Genomic DNA, 24013 nt, shown 5'->3' with positions numbered 1-24013 from the left:
CGGGCCTTGGTCGTGTAGGGCTTTGTGTGCGTGGGTGAGGAGGCGGAAGGTGATTCTTTTGCTGACGGGGAGCCAGTGCAGGTCTCTGAGATGTCCGGAGATGTGACTGGTTCGTGGGATGTCGAGGATGAGTCTGGCTGAGGCGTTCTGGATCCGCTGGAGTCTCTTCTGGAGCTTGGCGGTGGTACCGGCGTAGAGGGCGTTGCCGTAGTCCAGGCGGCTGGTGACGAGGGCCTGGGTGACGGTCCTCCTGGTCTCGGTGGGGATCCACCAGAAGATCTTCCGTAGCATGCGTAGGGTGTTGAAGCATGCCGAGGAGACGGCGTTGACTTGCCTGGTCATGGAGAGGGAGGAGTCCAGGATGAAGCCCAGGTTGCGTGCATGGTCTGTCGGTTTGGGTGCGGTGCCCAGGGCGGGAGGCCACCAGGAGTCATCCCAGGCGGAGGGTGAGGAGCCCAGGATGAGGACCTCCGTCTTGTCCGAGTTCAGCTTCAGGCGGCTGGTCGTCATCCACTCGGCTACCTCCTTCATCCCTTCGTGCAGGTTGGCTCTGGCGGCGGCGGGGTTGTTGGTCAGGGAGAGGATCAGCTGGGTGTCGTCGGCGTAGGAGATTATGCTGAGGTTGTGTTTGCGTACGATGGCCGCGAGGGGGCTCATGTAGACGTTGAAGAGGGTGGGGCTCAGAGATGATCCTTGAGGGACGCCGCAGATGACTTCGGAGGCCTCTGACTTGTACGGTGGTAGGCGGACTCTCTGTGTTCTTCCGTCGAGGAAGGAGATGATCCATTCCAGCGCCTTGTCCTGGATTCCGACGTTGCTGAGGCGCTGCACTAGGGTGCGGTGGCAGACCGTGTCGAATGCCGCGGAGAGGTCTAGGAGGATGAGGGCCGCTGTTTCTCCATTGTCCATCAGGGCTCGGATGTCATCGGTGGCGGCGATGAGGGCGGTCTCGGTGCTGTGGTTGGCTCGGAAGCCGGACTGTGAGGGGTCGAGGGATCCGTTCGTCTCGAGGAATGCGGCCATCTGCTTGTTGACGGTCTTCTCGATGACTTTGGCTGGAAACGGGAGGAGCGAGATGGGGCGGTAGTTCTTGAGGTCGGTGGGGTCCGCTGTTGGTTTCTTGAGTAGAGCGCTGAGTTCGGCGTGCTTCCAGCTCTCAGGGAAGATGGTGGTGTCGAAGGATGTGTTGATGATGTCTCGCAGATGGGGTGCGATGACAGCGTCGGCCTTGTTGAAGACGTGGTGAGGGCAGGGGTCGGTCGGCGATCCGGAGTGGATGGAGTTCATCGTGCGGATGGTGTCTTCGGTGCTGATCGGGGTCCAGGCGTGGAGGGTGGTGGTGGGGGTGGTAGTTCGGTCATGGTGTGCGTTGGTTGGTTGTTGAAGCTGTTGTGTATGTCCGCGATCTTGTTGTGGAAGTATGAGGCGAGGGAGTTGCAGAGGTCTTGCGATGGGGTGATGTCGTTGTTTCCTGCGCTGGATTTGGAGAGCTCTTTCACGATGTTGAAGAGTTCCTTGCTGTTGTGTGCGTTGTTGTCCAGCCTGTCCTTGAATGCTGTTTTCTTGGCGGCGCGGATCAGCTGGTGGTGTTTCCGGGTGGCAAGCTTGAAGGAGGTCCTGTTGTTCGGTGTCGGATCCCTTCTCCAGACTTTCTCGAGGGCTCGGCAGTTCTTCTTGGAGCTCTTGAGTTCGTCGGTGAACCAAGGGGCCTTCTTGCTGCCGGGTCTGCTAGGCGGGGTCCTCAGTGGGGCGAGTTCGTCCGCGCAGTTGCTGATCCACTTTGTGAGGTAGTCGGCGGCCTGGTTGGGGTTCGCTGAGCTGGCAGGAGGGTGCTGGCTCAGGGAGGTGGCGAGCTGGTCTGCTGTGATCGTGTTCCAGCTTCTGCGGGCGGCCTGTTGTTGGTGGTGGTGGGTCGTTGTTCTCTTGAAGGTGAAGTGGACGCAGCTGTGGTCCGTCCATTGAAGCTCTGTGGCGTGGCTGAAGTCGATGTCTGTGCTGGAGGAGAAGACGGCGTCGAGTGTGTGTCCGGCGAGGTGGGTGGGGGTGGACACCAGTTGCTTGAGTCCCAGGTTGGCGAGGTTGTCTAGCAGGGTGCTGGTGTTGCGGTCGTTGTTGTTTTCCAGATGGAAGTTGAGGTCTCCTAGGAGGATGTAGTCAGCGGAGGGGAGGGCGTGTGGGCTGACGAAGTCGGCGATGTCCTCGCTGAATTGTGTGCGTGGTCCAGGGGGTCGGTAGATCAGGGTGCCTCTGAGGGTGGTGTTCGGGTTGGTGTGGATCTGGAAATGCAGGTGTTCGGCGCTGGTCAGGGTGTTGTCGGTGCTGGTCGTGAGACGGATGGTGTTCCTGTGGATGATGGCGATGCCTCCTCCCATCTGGTTGGCGTTGCGGTCCCTCCGGACGATCTTGTAGCCCTCTGGGATAGCGATGGCGATGTCGGGAGCTGAAGAGGCGTTCATCCAGGTCTCCGTGAGGAAGGCAACGTCAGGGGCTGTGGTGTCGAGGAGGTTCCAGAGTTCGATGGCATGTCTGTGGACGGAGCGGGTGTTGAGCAGGATGCACTTGAGGTGGGTACTGCTGGTGTTCGATTTGGCGGGTGCTGGTGCGAGGATGGTCCGGATGCAGGAGAACTTGCAGGCGTTGCAGCTGAAAGGTCCGTGGGTACGTCGTGGAGTGGCTTGATGGCAATCTGGGTGTCGGTCGGTGTTGAGAGCGGTGAGGGTGGCGGAGGAGTACGTCAGGCGGGTCGGTCGGGCTCTTCGGGGGCCAGGGGTCCTGGCACTGGGCGCGGTCCAGGCGCGGACGGGCGCAGACGGGCTTACCTTTGGCGCGCCTTCGGCGCACAATCGGCGCGCCCGCTGCGCGTCAACGCTGCGCGTTCGCACGGTCGCCATTTAAGGCGAAGTGCGCGGGTGGGCGGAGCAGCTGGGAGGCGGGAGCGGGGAGGGAAACAGAAGAGAAAAAGGGGCGGGGCTAATGGCGGTGGCGGGAAGCGGGAGCGGGGGGCGGCGAGGTGGGCGGGGAAGCAGGAAGGGGACAGGCACAATTAGCAGAGGAGTGCAAAACACGACGGGGACGGCAAATACAAAAGGACAAGCACAGATTCAAGAGAAAACGGGGAAAAAGACTGTCACACACGATCTGGGGCACAGGGAGAAAAACAAGCACAAATACCAGTAAAAACGGGCGAAAACCAAGGAGAGCGCTCAGGGCGGCAGCGAGGCCGGCGCTGAGGCAGAGGCAGGCACTGGGGGCACACGCAGCAGCTGGTGGCCGTGCGGCGCGGGGGTGTCCCACAAGTCCCACATCAGCGCTTTCTGGCTGCACTCCTTTGAAGAAGAGGTTAACTCGAAATGTGTTGTGGCCACATGGAACATTTGCTGGTGGTTCTTACTGTTTGTACCTGCGATTCAGCTTTGGGGAAGCTCTTCGCTGCTCGAGTGCCGTTCGTCTGAGGGACACTCCCTACCGAGCTTGATGTAACTAGCGGCCGTCCTGTCGCTGACCCTGCACCACCCCTAAATAAGGAGGCCATGAGCTTGTGGATGTCAGAGCCAGGACATGGTGCAGCGAAAGAGGATAAGAACAGTAAGAGAGAACCCCGGCTCATGTGGAGCCTTTCATAGCCATTCATTGGTAACGCGCTGCAATTCATGTTTTAATAAAGGACTTCATTTCCCACAATGCTACGCATTTCTCATCAAGAGTTGCCTATTCAGGCAGGTGATCGTGCATATATAATTGGCAGGTGGAGCCACATCAGCGCTTTCTGGCTGCACTCCTTTGAAGAAGAGGCTAACTCGAAACGTGTTTGGTTTGTGGCCACATGGAAATTTGCTGGTGGTTCTTACTGTTCTTACCTGCGACTTAGCTTTGGGGAAGCTCTACGCTGCTCGAGTGAGGTTCGTCTGAGGGACACTCCCCATCGAGCTTGATGTAACTAGCGGCCATCCTGCCGCTGAACCTGCACCACCACTAATTAAGGAGTCCATGAGCTCTTGGATGTGAGAGCCAGGATATGGGGCAGCGAAAGAGGATAAGAATAGTAAGAGAGAACCCGGGCTCATGTGGAGCCTTTCATAGCCATTCATTGGTAAAGCGCTGCAATTCATGTTTTAATAAAGGACTTCATCTCCCACAATGCTACGCCTTTCTCATCAAGAGTTGCCTATTCAGGCAGGTGATCGTGCATATATAATTGGCAGGTGGAGCCACATCAGCACTTTCTGTCTGCACTCTTTTGAGGAAGAGGTTAACTCGAAACGCATTTGGTTTGTGGCCAAATGGAACATTTGCTAGTGGTTTTTACTGTTCGTACCTGCGATTCAGCTTTGGGGAAGCTCTTCGCTGCTCGAGTGCGGTTAGTCTGAGGGACACTCCCCACCGAGCTTGATGTAACCAGCAGCCATCCTGCCGCTGAACCTGCACCACCCCTAATTAAGGAGGCCTTGAGCTTGTGGATGTCAGAGCCAGGATATGGGGCAGCAAAAGAGGATAAGAACAGTAAGAGAGAACCCGGGCTCATGTGGAGCCGTTCATAGACATTCATTGGTAAAGCGCTGAAATTCATGTTTTAATAAAGGACTTCATCTCCCACAATGCTACGCCTTTCTCATCAAGAGTTGCCTATTCAGGCAGGTGATCGTGCATATATAATTGGCAGGAGGAGCCACATCAGCGCTTGCTGGCTGCACTCCTTTGGAGAAGAAGTTAACCCAAAACACGTTTGGTTTGTGGCCACATGGAACATTTGCTGGTGGTTCTTACTGTTCGTAACTGCGATTCAGCTTTGGGGGAGCTCTTCGCTGCTCAAGTGCCGTTTGTCTGAGGGACACTCCCCACTGAGCTTGATATATATATATATTCACTGAAAAAAACCATAGGTTTTACAGACGTTATAGTTAAGAATTAGTATTTAAAAAAACTTTGAAATTCACTAAAAAATCATAGGTTTCAGGGATGTTATAGTTAGTTGGACATTTGACTCATATAAAACCATAGAAATTCACCCGTTATAGTTAGTTGAGCTAACTCTAACTCGGGCGCCCGCAATGCACTGCTGATGACTTCACATATTACACCACTCATGACACGGTCAGTGACATCACTGATGACATCATCCAGTGAATGTGTGTTTCTGTAAAGTATAAATATTTTTCATATATCTCTATGCCAAGGTGTATTGAAGAATGAGTGGATTTACAAGTGCCTGAAGGGATTATTTAGTAGGTGCGTGACTGACTGTATAAGTGAATGATTGAACGTATCTTACTGAATGCATGGGTTAGTGACTAAACTGTGTGAAAGTTTGCATTAGTCTCTCAGTTGGTGTGTAAGCGGCTGCATGGGTTGGTGAGTAGCTACATGAGTGTCTATATGGGTTATTTATTTGTTGTCTGAATATCTGTATGGGTGCCTGAGTGTCTGTATGTGTGGGTGGGGGGGTGTATGACTCTGAGATGTCTGAGTGGGTGATTCACTGGTTGTATTGATTCAAAAGTGCATTTGGGAAGGGCTGTATGGGTGAGTTAGTGTGTGTATGGGTGTTTTGATGAGTGAATGAACGTCTCAGTGGTATATCTGTGACTAACTACATATGTTTTAAAGCTCTATATGTGAGTGTTGGAGTATATAAATGACTATAAGTGAGAGTATGTTATTTGAAGAGTGGGTGTGTAAATGAGTGTCTGCTTCTATCAGTGATTGTATAAGACAGTAAATATGTGTTAGTATCTGTATAAATAGGTAATGTGGTGTGTCTATAAATAGCGGAGTTGGTGTGTATAACTGTATACGTGAGTAAATGGGTATGTGATTGATTCTTTGCATTACTGACTAGGTGTGTGAGTAACTCTATGGATGAGTGGCAGAGTGTGACTGTATGTATAGATATATGAGCGCACATTATAGTACTGTATTGATGAGTAACTGCATGTATAAGTGACTAGGAAATAGTGAATGGTATGTAGTAACTGGCATTGTTTGTGTATGGTTTCAAAAATAGTAGTCTGCATTTTAGAATGGGTGTGTCAAAGTTTATATTAGGGCATCAGTATGTGCATCAGATTATCACGTGGATGATGTCATCAGTGGTTTCATCAATGATGTCATTTGAGATGTCATCAGTGATGTCATCAGGGATGTCACTGACCATGTCATGAGTGATTTAATATGTGACGTCATCAGCAGTGCATTGCGGGCGCGCGAGTTATAGTTAGCTCAACTAACTATAACGGGTGAATTTCTATGGTTTTATATGAGTCAAATGTCCAACTAACTATAACATCCCTGAAACCTATGTTTTTTTAGTTCATTTCAAATGTTTTTTAAATGCTAATTCCAAACTATTACGTCTGTAAAACATATGGATTTTTCCGTGAATTTCAAAGGTTTTTTAAATGTTAATTTCATATTCTGATATTTATAAAACCTATCTTTTTTCTATTTTTTTGTAATATTTTAGAACTTTATTATCCTTTTTTTTACTTTTAGAATTATGTAATGTTTTATATCTTCCCCAAAAATATGTATATCTTTTTTTTTAGTTTTTTTTTAGAAAACTGCAGTCCCATACCGGTAGTGTACCAAGCTCCATCACCACGCGAATCTTATCCGCCATATTGCTAAACTCGTAAATGATGCGCATTTCGTATCCGACCGGTTCGTGGCACCGCGTCCCGCGTAACATCATATACGTATGAGGTCGCGCCAGCTGCTACTTTGGTATCCAACGGGTACGCAGTACCAAGCCGCGCGTTACGTCATGTACGTATGGGATCACATCCGCTGCATATTATGTATGCGACTAGTGCACGCTGCCAGGCCGTGTATTATGTCATACACGTATGGTGTCGCGCTGTATACGCGATTTTTACGTCTCAAAACTAAATCTTAATAACTTTAAACTGTATATGATAGCGAGCGACAATCTAAAATATTTTAAACATTTATATATTTCTAACTGTAATAAACGTATATTATGATAAATATATTTTCTCAAAATCGCGTCAAGTGCGGCCTCCTTGCGCCCTCAATACGCGATTGCCACGTGACCTTAAAAAAAGCATTTGATTAATTCATAACATTTCCCATTGTAACAGTTGAAGGACTCTCCATTTTAGTCATTCTCTCTACAGCGTTTGATGAGACACACCCCTTCTGCTTAGAAAGCTTTTTTGAAAAGTTTTTTTGCTGTGTACACATATCTTATACTACACACAACATGCAACAATCATCTTGATCAATATTCATGGTCAGTACATTACCCTTCCACGTGTGATGACCATGCATCTGAAACGTTACATCAAAAACCAAATGTGTGTTACACAATGCCACTGGTGTGTGTTTGTGCACATTATTGTGCTGCCTTTCAGCCTGGGTATTGTCCGCTCGATGGGGTATCATCAGCCACGGGGAGAGTACACATCCTAGATCACGTGACAAACAGTGAACAGTTATGTGTAGATTTGTACTGCTGTATGCTCTGTTGTCAGGCATTACCAGTAAAGTAGTGTGTCATATGTGAGATTTACAGATTCACGTTTGACATGCATTGCTTGACTGTAATTAGCATTATCACTGAGTATGACGTAGCCTCACTGCTGATCCTACCTCCATCCGAGCACATTCACATGTGTGCACTTCGCGATAGCAACACTTTCAATGATACCACACACCATTTACATGCGTGTCTGCGCATATCCACAACATTGCCAACGACATGTGATATTGGCCATTCAATGTTTTCGAACAGCATCTCATTAGCGATAGTTGCCGCCCTCCCGTTACATCCTACAAAACTGCGCATTCTGCGATGTCAAAACCGTAACAGAAACACACTTAAGTACACTTCCTGGCTAGACAGGAACTGAACAACGCCCAGGTCCCCGGAACAATTATTCACACCCCTACGTACGCAAGCCCATCCTACCTTGCGTACGTATAAATAGGATAACGACGACGCCACATGTCCCAGTTCTTCCACACTGCCTAAGGTGATATGGCCGCATCCACCTCGCACATCACAATGAGCAATAAAAAAAGGGATCCATAAGGTGTACGCCATCCTGACAATCAATACTGGACATCAATTGTGAACCCTACTGGACGTCGTGTTTCGAAAGGGATCCATGAGGTGTACACCATCCTGCATTTAACACCACATCTGAATTGTGAACACTGCTGCCCGTCATGTTAGGACACTCAACAATGACAGCAGGAGAGCAGTGAGGCCTGGGTGCACAGGGACTGCAATTGAGCGCAGTGCTGCGGGAGGGGTGGGGTGCACCAGCCTGGGTACGCAGGTGCGAACAAGCGATGTTGCCCTCCGTAGTGATGTGATCTCTGACCTCATTGAGTCACATCTCTGTCTCATTTTAAGGACATGCTAGACCGTACTGTAGGCCTCAGCCAGCGAGCAGCGGTGCCCTACAGACACGTGTTGAGCACAGTGCTGCGGGAGGGGTGGGGTGCATCAGCCTGGGTGCGCAGCTGCAAACAAGCGATGTTGCCCTCCAAAATAATGTAATCTCTGACGTCATTCAGTCACATCTGTCTCATTTTAAGGACCTGCTGGACTGTACTGTAGGCCTGAGCCAGCGGGCAGCGCTGCCCTACAGACAAGTGGCATTGCCTTTTCGGGCACTGTAGTGAGCTGATTACTAAGTGTACATGCACACAGACTTGCGCCACTGCACCTGCTGTGCCACCCTACAGAGGCACCCCGAGTCAGAGCTTGCACCGGGACGTCGTTGGACACACCGATGGTGGCAGGTGAGCAGTGAAGCCTCGGTGCGCAGAAGTTACAATTGAGCACAGTGCGGGAGAAGGAGCTAGGGTGCAGCAGCCTGGGTGCACAGGTGCCAACAAGCGATGTTGTCATGCATAATGAAGTGATCTCTGACCTCATTCAGTCACATCTCTGTCTCATTTTAAGGACCTGCTGGACCGTACTGTAGGCCTGAGCCAGCGGACAGTGCTGCCCTACAGACACGTGTTGAGCGCAGTGCTACGGGAGGGGTGGGGTGCATCAGCGTGGGTGTGCAGGTGCGAACAAGCGATATTGCCATGTGTAATGATGTGATCTCTGACCTCATTCAGTCACATCTCTCTCATTTTAAGGACCTCCTGGACTGTACGGTATGCCTGAGCCAGTGGGCAGCGCTGACATGAGGCATTGCTTTTTAAGGCTATATAGTGAGCTTATTACAAATGCACACTGTCTTGCACCACTGCATAACTCGCGCACATTATGCTTCTAGCATGCGCTCTATTCCTTTGTATGTAAACGTTGGCATAACATATTATTATTTAACCTTGTGTATTCTCGTGCACTCCAACTCCTCTTTGAACCACGATTACCACTAACAGTTGGTAGATCGTACTTCAAGAAGGAAGGATGCACTCAACTGGTGTTCTCTATTAAGTTTCCAATAAATCTTCATTTACCTTCAGACGTTTCCACCATTATATTTTTCTCTCTTTTCAGACACTGAATTCGTTGCGCTGTAATGGACGGAGCGGGTGCTCACCCCATGATGATGCCCTGGGCATTCTGACGCCTTCCATCGTGGTATCAAGACACCGTCCCCATTGTGAGACCTGCTGTGCTAACCTGAGAGGCACCCAGGACTTGGAACTCGCACAGGCAAGTCGTTGGACACACCAATGTTGGCAGGTGAGCAGTGAAGCCTCAGTGCGCAGGAACTACATTTGAGCACAGAGCGGGGGAGGGGCTGGGGTGCAGCAGCCTGGGTGCACAGATGCCAACAAGCGATGTTCCCGTAGCTAATAATGAAATCTCTGGCCTCATTCATACCTGTTTCATTTTAAGAACTTGCTGGACCGCACTCTTTCTCGCGGACCCCAGTGTCCTAGACACACGGGTGACGGTGGGTAAACAGTGAGGACTGGGTGCAGTAGACCAACGCTCTGTCTCCTCCTCCCTCTGTTCTTTTGACTCTCCCTCCCCTTCTCCCTTCCACCCACTCCATCTTTGTCCCATTCTCACTATCTTCCTTTCATTCTGACTACCTTTCTTTTTCTCTTGGACATAGCACACATACTTATGTTTCATTTTTGTCTTGCAGGTTTTGTACACTGCTTCCGGAGGAGTCCCAGACACTTTTTTCATGCTATACTGTTGTTTCTTCGAATAAAGTTGTGTTCCATTTATTTGTTTTGTTTTAATAACGTTTTGTTTACCAATAAATAACTGAGTGTATACGTCTTCTTTTTCTGACAACACTTCTCTGTAGTTTATTGTGAAAATCGTCTGTTTATAGGAGGTTATGAGGGAAAACATTTGTAATTTTGTGGTGCACCTACCAAATACAAATCAACAGACTATTACATAAATCAAGCCTTCAGAATTCTACAACTGCAAGGGTTCTATGTGTGTATCACTTTATTACAGCACCATGAGTACTGCCCGTGTGATTACAAACCAATAAGGCCCTGCCTAGGACCACAGAGGCTTCAAGGACTGGTGAAGTCCACCCAGCATATTTAAGTAAAGCCCTGAAGGGTGGCGATCCCCGGACTTCAGTTGGCCTCGAAGCCCCCCAAACAATTAGTAAACAATACCCGGGGAGTAGTTCGCTTCCCACTCCCTGTATTTTATGAACGCAAACTAACACTACTTCCACAGGTATGCTACACCACCCAGAAGACATCACTTTACAGCAATGAACTCACGATTTAGGCTCACGGTTTAATCCCTGAGTCTTCAAACCAGTAGGGATGATTAGTTCACTTCCCACTCCCTGTATACTATAAACGCATACTAACACTACTTACACAGTTATTCTACAGCGGCCAGTTTGCTACAGCGCCCAGACCCCATCACTTTACACCAATCAGCTTGGTTTGATCCCGAGTCTTCACACCGATAGGCATGAGTACTTCACTTCCGGTATACTATAAACGCACGGTAGCAGTCAGTAGTTCGCTTCCCACTCCCTGTAAGCTATAAACCCCTACTAACACTACTTCCACACGAATGCTACAAACACCAGACCACATCACTTTACAGCAATGAGCTCATGGCCTAGGCTCTCGGTTTCATACCCGAGTGTAGCAGCATCTCATCTCAGCACCCTGTCACTCTGAGCAACACCGCACTTTCAGACCGGTAGAAGTGACTACTTCACTTTGCACTCCAGATGTTACACTGCTTCTATCCTCCTCTTTCCTACTCTATTCGGCCTTTTTTTCCCTTACTCGCTTCAACGAAATCACAAAATGGTGGCCAACACTTCCTAGTTGCAACCGCTCGCACCGCTCTCAGCCAATAAGCATCAAGCTCGTGCTTGTAAGGCCCCAGCCAATCAGATTGCAAAATTCCCAAATATCGATATCTGTAAATTTTGATATTTCTCCAAAACTACTGAACGGATTTACACCAAATAAACAAAAGCGTGCTTTCTAGACCAAGACCCTTCTCCCTGCCAAATTTGGGGTAATTCCGTTCACCCGTTCGACCTGTAGCCTTGTCTAAACTTTCCTATGGAAATTAACATGGAGAAAACACGTTTTGTGACTCCCCTTTTATCTCGGCCCTCCCTTGACAAATCACCCCCACACTTTCAACATATGAGCTGATATGAACAAAGAATTAGTTTGGAACATTTCATGAAGATTCATCAAACTACGGCAAAGTTATAAGCAAAACTAAAAATGCTCTTCCAATGGAAACTTTGTCCTAACTATAACTAACTACTGGCAACCGCCAGTAGGTAATATATATATATATATATATATATATATATGTATATACATATATATACATATATATATATATATATATATATATATATTTCGCTCCAACAATCCCTCCCGACCGCCACTTTATTGATTTTTTGATAGTCCTATCTTTGTGTTGATTACCCGAGTAACGCGGGCGTTTAAATACATGATGATGTAGATGGTCAGCGTCTCATCACTGACGAAGGCCGAGTGCCGAAAGCGCTTTGTGAGAGAAAATAAATTTGATTTGTGTAACCTGCCTTTGGAGTGCTGCCTCCTGGTTCCCGTGGATTACGGGGAGGGATTGTTGGAGCGAAATATTGTGTCGGGTGCACCCCCGACTGGCAGGCACCCGCCTCTGTGTGCGACAGGCTGGTGCGAGTGGAGCGGTAATATATATATATATATATATATATATATTCCAACACACTCGTTCACCTTTGCAAAGAACGAAGTCCAGGCCAGCAAGTGCGTTCAAAACTGGATTTTAATCACAGCCCTACTCGACGCGTTTCGGGAACAGCTTCCCTTGCTCACGAGTACACTTGTACTCGTGAGCAAGGGAAGCTGTTCCCGAAACGCGTCGAGTAGGGCTGTGATTAAAATCCAGTTTTGAACGCAATTGCTGGCCTGGACTTCGTTCTTTGCAAAGGTGAACGAGTGTGTTGGAATACGAGGGGTGTGGCGATCCCGTCCGGGCCCGCCGCTGCAAGCGGCCATCAGAGCTTCACGCCAAAGTTTGTGTTGGATATATATATATATATATATATATATATATATATATATATATATATATATATATATATATATATATATGTATATGTATATATATGTTTATATATATATATATGACTTGCACACTTTCCCAAAAGAAAAGATGAGAGGCCACACGGGGAGTGGGGAACAAGCAGCCGTATATTTCAGAGGTCCCGGTGTTGGCGAATGCATTTCGGCTTAAACGCCTTCTTCAGCGCCTTCCTCCTTAACAAACCATATCCCAATGCAAACCTTCTGTGTTTAAATGTCTGTAGGCACTGAGTTCCCTCCCCCATGCAGTCAGCACAGTGAATGACAGTCCGTTTTGAGTTTTCCGGACTCCAAATCCCAGCATGCACAGTCTCGGCAATGTCAGGTAGCTGGTGTGGGGGGTGGAGAGAAATGTAGTTTTGTGCCCCGGCAGAAGGGCGGGGTGGTTGAAGGACGACGTACGTCGTGGTGCCGGTCCTGTGTCCCCGCTTGACTGCAGCGCCCCTCCTCTCAGGTCAGAAATGAAACTGGGACGGTCAAATGCGAGACAGTTTGCCCCGTCGAGATAGAATATCTCTGTCAGTTTCCTCCTTACTGAGATTCATGGCGGACTCCCGGGGTTATCGATTCCTCGATTGTCTTTAAGCTGCAAGCAGCGTGGTGCCAGTAAATCCCGGAGTCACTTGTAGCTGCAGGGCCATCTCTTCTGCGCGTCCGGCTGCGCAGTATACAAGACTTGCACACTTTCCCAAAAGAAAAGATGAGAGGCCACACGGGGAGTGGGGAACAAGCAGCCGTTTATTTCAGAGGTCCCGGTGTTGGTGAATGCATTTCGGCTTAAACGCCTTCTTCAGCGCCTTCCTCCTTAACAAACCATATCCCAATGAAAACCTTCTGTGTTTAAATGTCTGTAGGCACTGAGTTCCCTCCCCCATATATATTTTTGATCTTGAGACACTCATCACGGCACGGACACTGGCTGGTATGGAGGACATTCCAAATTCAATTGAAGCTATGAGAGCTGAAGGGATTCAACAACAAAGGGATCGAAGTAACCTGGAGAAAAAATCTAAAGTCTTATCGCAAACGACTCATGATGCAGTAGATGTCTTCAATGATGCAGTCCTACTAGACCTACAAAAATTAGCGACAAAAACAACGAAAATGGACATGAAGAACTCCAACATTACCAGGAAGTCATTAAATCCCTGAGGTCTGATCCGAACATTGAAATAAAATCTTTGGACAAAGGTGGAAACGTAGTGGTTTTTAATAAAGCGAAGTATAAAGAAGAGGCAGTGAAACAACTAATGAGCAAGGACTGTTATGTAACAATTTCAAGGACAGACTGTGTAAAATGCACCCTAGAGCATCAGAGCTTGTTGGAAGGTTGGAAGGAGGAAGGGATGCTGAATAAAAACGAATATGATTATTTAAGTTGTGAGGCATCAGTGATCCTCACCTTTTATCACCTTCCGAAGGTGCATAAAGATCCAAAGAACCCCAGAGGGAGGAAACACTCTACAAACAAAACTTTACAGGAAGCCCACAGCGGGCAACGCTGTGTTGGATGCAGCAAACCATCATCCTAAGAGCCTAATAAGACACATACCGTTTGGAAAACTACTCCGGCTGAAGCGCAATTGCTCGGGCGGTGGAGATTTCCATAAAGCCAGGGATGAAGCCACCTTGAGATTTAAAGAAAGGGGCTATTCTAAAACAATATTGGCTGATGCAGCTAGTAGAGTGGAACAGATTGATGGAAAAGATCTATTGGTGGATAAAATAACCGGGAGGAATAACACGCATGATTACCAATTTCAAAATGAGATCAGGGGAAGTGGTGCAGGTGTTTAACAAAAATTGGCACATTTTACAAACTGATTCTACTTTGAAAAGAATCTTACCACCACATCCGTCCATAACATATAGACGTTGTCAATCATTAAGCGACCACCTCTTACATAGCCATTTTGAAGGCCCACCCAAAGCAACGACGTTGAAAACTGTCAAAGGTTTCTATCCATGCCTACGTTGCAAGGCCTGCAAGCACAGCAAAAAGAGATGTAAATATAAGGGAAGACCAAATGACCCACGCCCTGTAAGAGAAATTACAAAATTTTTCAACTGCAACTCTGACTTTATGGTATATTGTTTGGAATGTCCTTGCTCCAAAAGGTATATCGGAAGTACGATTCACCCCACGAAAAAACATGTAGGAACTGGGGTCACCAGTTCCCCGGGGGTAGCCTGGCACGAGCAGGTAGGCACTCGAAAGCTTAGGTGTAAAGTGACCATACAGCACACACAACCACTGAGACAGGTACCACTCACGATGACTGAGACCACACCAGTGAAATGGATTAAACAAGGTACTTTTATCTAGAATAATGTCATGGTTGATAGTTCATTCGGGGTAATCAAGTAATCAAGGTAGCATTAACTCCATTCACATTTCCTTAAAAGAGCATTTTTGTCATCACTTAGCCATAAATATATAAATAAATAACTATTAAATATTCAATAACTATAGTACTGGCTTCAGCCTTGCTCCTAGACAGCACCTGCAAGGAATTCCTTCTAGAGACATTTCAGTAACATTTCAGTTAGCATAGCATTTAGTCAGCATTTCCTTAGGCAAAGGTAAACCTTTCAGCAGGATAGGAGAAAAACATTTCATTAGAAATAACCCTTTCAGCAGGATAGGAGTAAAACATTTCATTACTCAGCACAAGGTATCTCTTTAGGCACTAATAAACCATGCATCAAAGTAACATGAACATTTCCTTAGGCAAGGACGTGCAATCCCGGTAACCAGAGTGAGCAGGCCTTAACTTTTCATTCTCTTCACTAGGCCAAAAATGATAGGTAAACAAGTGTAACTCTTCTGGTGGGTAGAGATAAGAACAATGGGCTTTCCATGAAAGCAGACTTTAACTAACTATCCCCCTAGACAGGAGTTAACTTTCCTTAATTTAGGTCCCCTCATGGTGCCTTTTGGGGCCTTGGCCCAGTTACAGTACTTGTGGGGCCAACGGGGCCCGGCCACAGTCTTCCCCGGGGGAGGGGCGAACCCGGAGCCCCTACTTCCACTCCTTGGGGCCCAGCTTGTCCTCCGAGTCTTCTGCCCTCCTCCCCGGGGGAATTACCTGGTGTTCTTTGGCTCTTCTTGAGCCCTTGCGCAGATCCAGATGAGGGGGCGTGAAGGCCAGTCAGGGGAGACCCGCGCGGCCGGCTAGGGGCGTGAACTCGCGGACCAATCCGCACTGCGGGCAAGGTGGGGGCGTAGCCAGTGACGAGCCGGCGTTCCCCTCACCACGTGACGACGGTGATGCAGGCTTCAACCCAGTGAGGCCTACCGCGGCCTGACGAGATTTTGCGGCGGCCCTCTCTTGACTCAGGGGGCCGCCGAGGGGCTGCAGTTGGAAGCGACAGGCTCTCCGGGAAAGTGCCAAGGCTGCTACGGGGTCCGACAGCCTTTGGTGCGTGGCGGGGCTGCGTCAGCACGGCAAGGGCTGTGGCGGTGAATTGGCCTGCTAGCGCTTCAGGCAGGCAGAGCGGGGTTGAGGTGGAGCTCCGGGTCACACAGCGCTCTTCCCAAGCAGCGCTTCACAGGAGCACACAGAGCCTTATGACCCACTAGCGCTACAAACAAATTAGGCAGTTCAGGAGCTAGCGCTCCGCCATAGCACTCCGGGGAATCAATGGTCTCTGAAATTTCAGCGCTTCTCAGGGGGGGGGGGCACAGTAGGAGGGCGCTGGGCAGATAGGTCAGTTCAATTTCAGTCAAGGCAGGACAGGCCACACGACAGTGGCGAAACAGCAAAGGGGGCCCAGATGGAGACAGGGAGCGCAGGGAGTGACACTGTGCTAATACCTGGTTGGTCCCCCAACAGTCCTGTGGGCAGTTAGAAGGTCTTCTTGGCGCTCTATGGTTCCTACGCCCTTTGTAGAGAACAGATTCTTGGTCTCTTGAGGACGGGGGGGTTGAGTTGAAGCCTTTCCTCAGCAGGTCACTTCAGGTGGTCCCTAGGTTCCCCTCCCGCCATGCCAGATCAGTGGGCTAGTTCAGTGTTCCTCACACAGCTTGGTGGGCAGTGCCTAAACCCTGTCACCCCCAGTGGTATACGTTACTGACTAGGCCCTACCGCCTAAGTCTCCTGCGTAGGGTCCCCCAGGTCAGTGATGCCCCAACTGACTGGAAAGCTTCCCTCCCTTTTCTTTTATAGTCCCAGGTCAGGTGACCACTCTCTCAGATGGCAGTTGGTGACCACTCCCTTATTCCGGAAGGTTCCAGGAGCTTCCTCACTCTAGCTATGGGAAGGTAGGCTGGTATCGCAACAATGTTTAGGGGTTCCAGTCAGCTCCTGGCTACTAGAGTGTGTCTAAAAGACCACGCTGCAGTAGCAGGGGTCAGTGGCAGCCATATTGGGGGAAGAGAGCACCTGCACCTTAGCATTGATTAGCAATGGGAAGGTGCCCAGAGACCTAAGGCCAACAAAAAGAAGGTGGGAAAAAATGAGGCAAGGGCGAAAAAAATAGGGAAAGACCACCCTAGGGCTGACAGGTCTAACAAACGTGTATTAGAGCATATGCGTGCCATAACTATTTGGGACAAAATGTATCCCGTGGCACGACATTTTGAGACACACCACAACAGTGACAGGGACCTCCTCACTTTCTTCTGCCTGGATCAGGTGGATAGAAAATAAAGAGGAGGCGATCGTGTCAAAGCTCCACGGGTTTTGGAGTCAAAATATATCTTAGATCTGCAAAGCAAATGGCCTACAGGGCTTAACAACGACGAAGAACTATGGGCGTATATAAGAATAAAAACCAATTGATGGTGATACAACGAAATAGGGAAGGAGATCATTTTCTTTTCGTGTGGGATCACACGAATAGAGAATCAACAGACACACCAGGCATCTCTCTCCCTCCTATTACCAATGTTGCTGTTTATGTGAAAACTATGTTTTAATACAGCTCTCTCACACACAAAATAAAATTTTAGGACAGCCCATACAGGGCTTGATTACAGCTGAGCAAGCCCATACAGGGCGTAATAATCAGTGGAGAAGGGATTCATGATCTCTCTAAATTTTGCTAGGTATGACAACAAAGGCACATATCTTTTTGCCTACGAGCAACACCGTGTGGAAGATGCTATAATGGAATGCATTTTGTTTTAAAATAATCGGAATTTACCAAATGTATTGTATTAGTTGCATGGTAAAGAGGGATTTTATTGATCTATCCCCCCCCCCCTTTTTCCCCTCTCCACTTTATGAATTTTCTATTTGATTGAGGAAAAAAGGAATTGTTTTTAATTTTGCACTTTCACTTTTCTGTGACCATTTTATCCAAATAAATGCTCCATTGTAAACATGTTTAAAGATGGCCACTGCAGTGGGACATATGCAAACAGTCTGCTTTCACTGTCTATTGAGGACTTGTGGGAACAATGGAAATAAAATGGTCTTTGTTTTTCACACACGCCAACACTTATGAAGCCGTAATGCGTCTGTTGGAGGGGTAGGGGGTCTGCAATAAACATTTTTGAAAATCTGAGACCAGAGTGCTTTCCATGCTTCAGTTTGGAAATGAATGCTGACACATTTGAAAAAAATATATACATACATATATATATATGTATATATATCGGTTTTTTTTTCATTAAAACCCGCGTCCCCACCATGCACAGTGCATCAGTGAAGACATTTCAGATGCTGCAGTGTTGTTATCAATGATTTCATAGAACATGTCATGTGTAATATAATATGTCAGGTAAATAGAAGTGCATGGTGAGGGTGCAAGTTAAATGTACATTAGGGTACGCATTATAGTTACTTGAGATTACTATAACTGGTTAATGTCAGTGGTTTTGTGCATTCAAAACAGTATGTTTTAACTGACATTTACCCCTACCTGTAACATCCCTTTAACCTTTGTTTTTTTTACTGAATTTCTAATGTTCTTTTAATATAAAGTAAGATATTATTACAATTCCCAACTGTAATGTCACTTTAACCTTAGTATTTATTAGTGAAATGTTATACTTTTTTTTAATGTAAAGTAAGATGTCCCTCGACGTGTGTGGCTTGGGGTTGGGAGTTAAACCCACCGCCATACACGGTCTGCACCCAGGTCCTTCACCCATTTCCCCTGTGGGACCCAGTCCCTCGGGTCACTCAGTGGCAGCGTACGCGTCCATGGCGAGTTTCCAATCCTTCGTCGCGACCTCTCCTTCGGGCATCCGAGTCACCGATGAGTCCCTTCGTGGTCGCCAATTTGTGGTATTGGGTTTCGTTAGGTCTACATGCAAAAACTCTCGAACACCATATAATAGAAGTTGGCACGGAAACTGGAAAATGCAAAAGACAAGTTTATTAAGACCCCATGGGGTGGTGGTACATTCCTACAGCACCCTTCGGCAATGCAAGAAGTATCACCCCGAACATCGGTGCGCAACCTCTTTTATACAAGTTTAACAGTAATAAAAAGGTAGGCGGTATACTCGTTTCACAATTTAGGTACATATAAGGACATTTTTGGAACACAGCCAACATGTGGGAGGAGTTTGGTACCACTGGTCAGTTTGGGGAACATTCCTAAGAGGTGACCGCCCATTAATCTAAATGTTCAAGGACGCATGCGTGAGCTTGACCAGTACTAAAAATAGCCTGTTGCCGGGCAAGGAAAATGGTCATTGGTACAGAGAAAGGACAAAAGGGCATGCTGACCACGAGGCTGCATGTTCATACAAAATGGAAGCCAGGAAATACTAAAATGGCCCCCGTACGTTTGGTCAAGTTAACGAGGAAAGTCCGTGTAGCTGAGCTGAATGCTAATTCAGTTGCTGCCAAATTACGACAGACTGATGGCGCATGAACAGGCTGCTGCCATCCGAGAGGTATCCAGGGACACAGCGACATCGGAATAGCCGCACGGAGTACGCACCGTGCCCTGGTACAACAGCAGTTTCAGAAATGTGTACAGGGCTCTCTCTGCTTTAGGATCCGCAGGTCAGGGGGGTACGGGGGGGCGACGGGGTCGCCGTTGCCACACACTCCTCCACGTGAAGACTCTGTGGGCCTGAACTGTGTTCGGATAGGCCCAGGACTATGACAACGTTGGGTTTCCAGTTGGTGTTGGGGATGAGGGAGGCTGGGGGCGGGGGGCCACAGTTGGGGTACAGTGTTGGGTCTACAGTGGGGGAGAGGGAGGGGGAGTGTGGGAGGTGGGGATCTGGGGTTGGGGGATTGGGGATGGAGTTGAGGGGGAGGGAGCAGGTGTGTTCCACTCGACAAGGGAAATGGCGGGACCTTACGAGGGGGCTCTAGCTCAAAACGGAAAGAGACGAAACACACACACATCCATGGCTGAGGCGACGCTGCAGGTTATCACCTTGAACGTCAAGGGACTAAATAACCCCATCAAAAGAAGAGCGGTACTATTCTACCTAGAGAACTCAGGGGCAGCCATATGCTTGCTGCAGGAGACACATTTACTCCCTAAGGACTGGCACTGTATGAGATCCAGGGCCTTCCCATAACAACTCTACTCATCCACCAATGAGAAAAAGGCAGGGGTGGCTCTGCTATTCGCACGACATTTCAAGGGCAGGGTGGGAGATAAGATCGCAGAAATCAAGGGTAGACTCCTAGCCTACAATGTCCTCATAGGGGATCTGCCGATTGTCATAGGGTCGGTTTACGCTCCCAATGCCAAACAGGAAGCCTTTCTTAAAGGGGCACTTGCAGACATGGTAGTGACTAACCAAAGACATACACTGGTGGGAGGGGACATCAACCTGGTGATGAGCACTGGGAAAGACAGGTCAGGACAGCGTTTCGGCGACACAGGGGCAATCTCCGCAGAAGGGGGACAGTGGTTAGCTAGTAGAGGGTTTGTAGATCTTTGGAGGGGCTCTCACCCCACTGCCCCGGGATACACCTTTTACTCACATGTACACCGCACATACGCCAGAATCGATCACTTCTTCGGCTCCGCCCACCTGGCCCCCTTGGTCCGTGATATCGAGGTTACCCCCGTGGCCCTGTCGGACCACGACGCGGTTATGGCACGTTTGACGGTCACGTAGCGGCAAGTGGCGCCTCCGAGAGAACCTGCTCCAGCGCAAAGGAGTGGCACAACAGCTTTCCAAAAGCATTGCAGATTACCTGAGCATAAATGACACGGGAGAAGTGGCCTTGCCGGCTGTCTGGGGGGCCCTGAAGGCGGTGGTAGCTAATTGCGATTGCTGCAGCGGACAACCGGGAACGCACGGAACGTCGCCAAGTGTTATCGGAGCAGGTGACGGAACTCGAAAGGGTTCACAGCCGGACAGGGGCCCCCAGGATCTGGCGCAAGCTAAAGGCGGCCAGAGCACAGCTAGCAAGCCTGGACCTCGACCGCGCAGAGTACGCGGCGCTGCGCCTCCACCACACGTACTACGTGGGGGGGACAAGACGGGATGTCTGTTGGCCAGTAAGCTTAGAGCCAAAGTCCTCCGCTCCACAATCCCTGTTATTGAGGGTGAGGGGGGTAGAGAGGCCCGAGAAGACGATCAGATAGCAGAAGCATTCAGGGAGTTCTATGCCTCCCTATATACAGCTGACACGTCCCTGGACGCTGAGGCAGGGGACGCCTATCTCGAAGCCGCAGCTATTACGGCCCTCAATGAGACTAACGCCCAGTCCCTGGAGGCCCTGATACACTTGGAGGAAGTAATATCTGTGATAGCGCGCCTCAAACCGCTAAAAGCCCTTGGACCGGACGGCTTTTCCGCGGGGTTTTATAAAACGTTCTGCCCCCTCATAGCCCCAATACTGACCAAACTCTTCAACTCCTTTCAGGGTCCAGGCTCCATCCCACAAGACATGCTGGAAGCCGACATAATCGTCCTGCTGAAGCCGGGCAAGGACACGATCTCATTGCTTAATCTGGACCTAAATCTTTTCACCGGGATTCTGGCCGCTAGGCTCGGCCCGTGCCTCCCAGGTATCATAGAGCCCGACCAGACAGGCTTCATACCTAATCGTCAATGTGCTGATAATACCAAGCGCCTGATACACGTCATTGACAAGGCCCACTTCAATGAATCTGACGCGGCCCTCCTCTCGGTTGACGCGGAAAAAGCGTTCGACAGGGTAGATTGGAAACAACTAGATAGAACGATGGTGAGATTCGGCGTAGGAGAGAGATTCCGCTCTTGGGTGGCCAGCTGTTACGCGTCACCGCGGGCAACCATCCGGGTCAACGGAATAGGTTCTCGGCCTTTTGACATCAGGCGTGGTACCAGGCAGGGGTGCCCACTCTCGCCACTCCTGTTCGCCCTGCACATAGAACCGTTTGCACAACGGGTTCGCGACAACCCGTCCATCACGGGCATTAGCTTCGGGGGGGAGAGACAAACTATTAGCTTATACGCAGATGACATCCTGGTGGCCGTGGATAAACCCAAGTTATCGGTCCCTGCCTTTCTACACGAAATGGAGACTTTCGGGAAAGTCTCGGGCTTTAAAATGAACGTCGGGAAGTCGGTGATCTTACCCCTAAGACGCAATACACGCCTGGCCAACAGAGGCCTGATGCATATCGGAGGACTATCCACCAGTATGTCAGTGCCTTACCTTGGGATCGACCTGACACCCAACACGGCTCAAACGGTGGAACACAACTACACTAGGCTCCTTGCCACCGTACAGGGGGACCTTCATCGTTGGCGCCAGCAACCGCTCTCCTGGCTCGGGCGCGCGGCGGCGGTGAAAATGTCCCTGCTGCCCAAGGTGCTGTATCTTTTTCAAACTATCCCGGTCACTCCCCCAATAGGGATGATTAAGAAACTACAGGACATCATACAACAATTTATTTGGGCTGGAAAACGCCCCCCGGCTCCGACGAGACTTAACCATGCGGACAGCTGCGGAGGGCGGTCTAGGCGTCCCGGATCTACAACAATACTTTTGGGCAGCGCAGCTCCGTTACCTCTTGGAATGGTCACGCCCTACTCCGGAGAAACACTGGTTATTCCAGGATAGAGCGATAGCTGGCATGCCCTTGTGGAAAGTCCCGTTCCTGGCACGGCCGGACAGACCAGCGTACATCAAAAAATCTCCCGTCACCCGGACACTCCTCCAGGTGTGGGACGCGGTGGCGGTCGCCAAGAATCTCACTTCTTTTCCGTCGCCAATGACACCCCTGCTAGATAATCCAGCCTTCCAGCCTGGGATGGCCCCCTGCTTATTCCCTCAATGGCGACGGTCGGACTGTAGGTCCGCCTGACATCTGTTCGACACAGAAGGTTTCATGCCACTAGACACCATACGGGATATGTATGGGATCGAAAATCCACAACGATTCCAGTACTTTCAGCTCCGACACTGGCTCACAAGTACAGCCACCGCCCCACAGGTTGGCCGCCGCCTCACGGCGTATGAGAAGTGGCTTGTTACAAAAACCACCGATGCTCGGGCTATATCAGAACTATATAAACCATTAGCCCCCTCCCTTCCCACAACACGATCCGCTGGCCAACGACGATGGGAACACGAGATTGGGCGCACCCTTATGGACAAGGAGTGGCACGATATCTACTATAGGGCCCACCACACAGCCAGCAACGTGGCCAGTCGGGAAGCGGCAGTGAAAGTGGCATATTACTGGCATTTGACTCCGGCGAGGCTTCACCAGAGTAACCCGCGCCGTGATCCCAACTGTTGTAGGGGTTGTGGCCAACCTGGGACGATGCTACATCTTCTATGGGAATGTGTAGAAGTGCAGAAATACTGGGAGGCAGTGCTTCGGGACGTAGACCAACACTTTGAAACAGAATTCCCCCGCTTCCCAGCCTACGCAGTCCTAGGCCTACCAAACAAACTCACGTTCCCACTCAAATCAATAAGGGGGAGACAGATGGGGCTGGCAGTAGGCGCAGCGACACAGCACATCCTCTCACTGTGGGGTACCATACGAAAGCCCACGCACACAGTGTGGCTCCACAGATTATGGTACATTATGGGTATGGAAAGGATACAGGCCTCCCTCACACAAAAGTCTGACTCCTTTAGGGAGACTTGGCAGCCACTAGTCTCACTGCTAACTCAAGAATTTAATGAGCTGACATGCCTGAAATATTTCAAGGTCCTCCGCCTGGTGGATGAATTTCACAAGAACCCAGAGACCAAGAGTTAAAGGTCCAGTAGGGACGCTTCGACAGCGTTACTTGGATACGCAGAGGAACACACCAGAGGGGGGCAGGGGGACAGTTGGGGGGGCGGCGGGGGTTGGGGAAGAGGGTAGGGGGGATTGGAAAAGCAAAAAAAATGCTTTTTCAAAGGTTTTCATTATTTACCAGCAACTTTTAGTTGGTGGTAAATAACGATTCCTAAAATGGGAAAATCACTCATTTGAGTGCTCCCTACATATCAGGATTCGGTAATTTACAGAATCGGTATTTAATAATTCGGTAATTTACCGATTCCTTAAATTACCGATTCGGTAAAATACCGAATCCTTAAAA

The sequence above is a fragment of the Lissotriton helveticus genome, chromosome 2_1, assembly GCF_964261635.1.
Source record: "Lissotriton helveticus chromosome 2_1, aLisHel1.1, whole genome shotgun sequence".
Classification (NCBI taxonomy): Eukaryota; Metazoa; Chordata; class Amphibia; order Caudata; family Salamandridae; genus Lissotriton; species Lissotriton helveticus.
This window is presented reverse-complemented; position numbering follows the sequence as displayed.